Genomic DNA, 4,108 nt, shown 5'->3' with positions numbered 1-4,108 from the left:
TTAACTAGTAAAATCATTTATTTATTTTAAAGAGAGAGAGCGCATGGGCAGTGGAGGGGCAGAGGGAAAGGGAGAGACGGAATCCCAAGCTGACACTCCACTGAGCAAGCTCAGCCTGATGCGGAGGTTGATCCCACAACCCTGACGTCATGATCTACACGGAAATCAAGATTTAGTCACCCAACCGACTGAGACACCCAGGTGCCCCAAGTGAAATGATTTTAAAGAATATATTTATTATAGGTGAAAGTGAATTGCAGATTGTTAATCTATAGGCTGATGTCAGGTGATAGATTTGGCTTATTTCTACTTTTTGGCTCTTGTAAGTAATTCTGCTATGAATATTTGTGCACAATATTTTTTTAACATTTTATTTATTCATTTTGAGAGAGAGAGAGAGAGCAAGAGAACACCAGCTGGGGGTGGGGGAGGGAGGAAGAGGGAGAAGCAGACTCCTGGCTTAGCAGTGAGCCTGACCTGAGCCTGGGATCATGACCTGAGCCAAAGTCAGACGTTTAGCCGACTGAGCCATCCAGGCATCCCTGTGTACAATTTTTGTCGGTGTGAACATGTGTTTTTTTATTCTTTGGGGCATATAATTGGGATTATTAGATTGTATGATAACCCTATACATAATTTTTTAAGGAATTACTGAAATGTGGAGCTACCTTTTTATATTTTCACTAGCAATGTATGATGGTTCCATTTTTCTCCATAGTCTCTCCAATACTTGTGATCAGTGGCCTTTTTTATAATGGTCATCCTAGAAAGTGTGAGGTATGAACTCATTGTCATTTAGATTTGCATTCTTTAATGTTTAGTGATGTTGAATATCCTTTCGTGTCTTTATTGGCCATTTGTATATTTTTTAGAGAAATCTATTGAAATTGCCCATTTTCGTTTGGGTTATTTAGCATTTTGTAGTGTTTTTATATATTCATTTTTTTAGTTACTTTCTTAGTCATTGCTTTGGGGAGTCCAGTTAATATCTTAATTTATAACAATCTAATTAGGATTAATACCAACTTAATTTCAATTATAGACAAAAACTTTACTCTTACATTACTCATTTCCCTCTCCTTTCCTTCGTACTGCTATTGTCATACAAATCCCATTATTATGCATTGTGTGCTCACCAATATAGATTTACAATCATTTCTTTATGCAATTGTGTATCTTAAATGAGGCAGAAGAAAAGAAAAGATTAACAACTCAAAACCAAATGCACTGGGACAAAACCTATTCACACAGGGAGCTCAGAGTCATGCTAGGTAAAGATAGACTTGCGAGGGGGTTCTTCCAGAGAATGACTGGATTGTTAAATACTCATTTTCTGTGGTGAAACATTGAAGGAGATCTGATCCCATGCTGCCTTCTTGAGTGGCTACTAGGCTGCAGGTTTTCACCATGTTTCTGGGCCTTTGATTTTCAAGACTATCTCAGAACTGGAGACGGGATGCGACTAGAGCAAGTTAAATCACTATAATACTTGCTGTTCTTACCAAGATTCAGTAACTTTTCTGAATAAACACTCCTTGGATTATTAAAAGTATCTTGTTAATTCCCAGGGTTTTGAAAAAGTTCATTCTTGAACATCTTTGTGAGTTTTGTCATTTCTTTTATGGAAAAAAAAATTGGAAGTCTTTACTTGGCCCTTTGTGCCAACAACCTTATTACTCATTTGAATTTAAAGTAATACTGAGTTTAAAGTAAGAGGAGGGGCTAAGAGAAGCCCTGAGATTTGGGAATGAAATGACAGAGAGAATTTCTATATGAGGCTGAGGAGTTGGCCAGTGGCTAAATTATCTAGTATTGAAGGTCATATTTAAGAGTTTAATTTAGGCTTTATTTTATTATTTGGTTTAGTTTTCTGTGTATGTGAAAAAAAATCATTTTAAGAAAAAAAATCAGTTAATAAAAAAATATAAGAAATTTCACTTAGCAAAATACACCCAAAAGGAAATCACAGTACAAAGTCAGTTTAAGTCAAGGCATCACCAACCAGTTCCTACAGTATTAGCCATGTATCTCAATTTTCGAAAGTAAGTCACTTTTAAAAGCTTAAATCTAGCTTAAAAGATTATAAATGAAAATAAACTAGAATAAACAAAAATGAGAAATGTTCTTCTTTGAATTAGAGATCTAACACCTTGAGTTTTCCAAAAAAGCACACCTCTCCAAGGTGTTCACAGTGATATGGTATAAATACCCTTTTAAAGTGCTTAAACTAGTTTATCTCGGATAACAGCACTCTGAAGTACACCACCAAAATGTTAATTGAGAAAAGCTGAAAGGAGTTTTAGTTAACTCATTATCACATGCTAGAAGAAAGTTTGCATGAGAAAACACTGAAGAGGCAATCTTTTAGTCCAGATTTCACAATTTGTGGTGCAAAAATGGGTCCCACAGCTTCCTCCAGAGTCATAATTGTTTTTCACTTCTTCTAGGCTGCCTGTGAAAATTTGGTTGCAATAACTCAAATGCTCCTACAAAACTTGTCATCTCCACTCATGCTATTTATGCCTCCAGAGCCAGACTTGTAATAGCCACTCACAGACTGGCTCTGGTGGCCACTGGGAGTGGACTGGGCTGACACCACCATGCCTTGCATCATCTGGCTGCAATATGTCCCAAAGCTGGCCCCAGTTGTAGAGTTCAGGAAAAGTTCTGTATAGCTCTGTTGCATGTTGGTCCAGTCTTTGGATATGGATATACGCCATAGCTTCTTTGTGAATGGCAAACTCAGCATCAGCTTGGCTGTTCACTCTTCCCTCAGAGCCGACCTCAATACGGCTCTCCTAGGATTTCAGGGAAAGAAGTTATTAAATTCTGTTCTCTGTGGCTGTGAATGGCAGACCTCCCATGTGGACACAGTGTCCAGTGGTACTCTGGGCAGTAATCTCTCTGTCTCCATATCTGTGGTCATACATACCCGAGAGATTACAGTAACTGACGTCTCTCCAAAACAGATGATTGGTGAAACCACAGCCATCGCTGAGGCTGCTGTACTTCTGGTAGCCCCCTTAGCCTGCACTCTCAGGACCAGACCTCATCCTCTCCAGCCTGCTTGCTGGACAATGCTAGCATAATTCCTGGCTGTGCCGGGGTGGTCGTAAGACTTCGGCCCCTGTGCAGACATGAATTTCAGAGGAGGATCTGTGTATGACTAACTTCTTCCCAACCGCTCTTGATCACCTCAATGTATCTGTGCTCTATTCTCTCCTTGTGCTTCTCTAGGGCTTTCTCAGCTGACTCCTGGGATATAAGCTGCATGAAGATTTTCTCTATAATCTTGCCCTTGGGGTCACAAGCAATGTGATCCCATTTGGAACAATTTCCAACCATGAGAATGGAGCAATTTCTTCATTGGTGCATCCAAATGAAGCCATCATTGGTCGTGTCAGCACTGTTTGAACCACTGGGTTTCAACACCCAATCCCTCTTGGTTCTGTGGGACTTGGACACCTCAAGATACTGGTGTCCCGTGCTTTTCTTGTCTTTTTTAAGGGCCATTGTTACCTTATTTTCTGGTTCAAGTTCAACAAAAGACTCCCCACTCTGCCTGCCTTCTCTAGTATAGATGGAATGAATGCCTGCAGCCTCCTCATGAACGGTGCACCGAGAAAGGAGAAAAGGGCATCCTGCACATTCTCATCAACAGAGCAGGACCAGGCCAGGCCACAGAGCTTGACCAAAAATCCTACACCTCTCTCCAGTCCCAGTAGCATGGACATTTGAGGGGACAGATGTCAAACAAGTTTGGGTGCAACTTTCTATGGCTTAAACAACCACCGCTGGGGAAGGAATGCCCACAGTCAAAGACACTCCTGGTAGTAATGAACTGTCCTAAACAAGAGCCATATGGCCATCTTGCCTTAGTACCCCAGCACTCCCAAGAGCAACCAGGGCTGACAATGCTGGGACTAGGTTGGGTTCCAGCTTCCTTCCTCCTGGGACAGGCCCTTAGTTTAGTCTTCATTCTCAGGGCACAGGAGTGTCACCAGAGGATTTTAAGTAGGAGGGAGACTAATATGGACTTAGGGAGATTCATTAGTGAGGAGAAAAAGAGGACAAGGGCAAGGCTGTCCATGGAAAACAGCAGAAATGA

General features: G+C 40.8%; 1 pseudogene; it reads right to left on the bottom strand.

Moving 5' to 3' along the window:
- Positions 1 to 2,476: 2,476 nt before the first annotated feature.
- Positions 2,477 to 3,728, bottom strand: LOC116592167 (annotated as a pseudogene).
- Positions 3,729 to 4,108: the final 380 nt, after the last annotated feature.

The sequence above is a fragment of the Mustela erminea genome, chromosome 1, assembly GCF_009829155.1.
Source record: "Mustela erminea isolate mMusErm1 chromosome 1, mMusErm1.Pri, whole genome shotgun sequence".
Lineage (NCBI taxonomy): Eukaryota > Metazoa > Chordata > Mammalia > Carnivora > Mustelidae > Mustela > Mustela erminea.
This window is presented reverse-complemented; position numbering and strand designations above follow the sequence as displayed.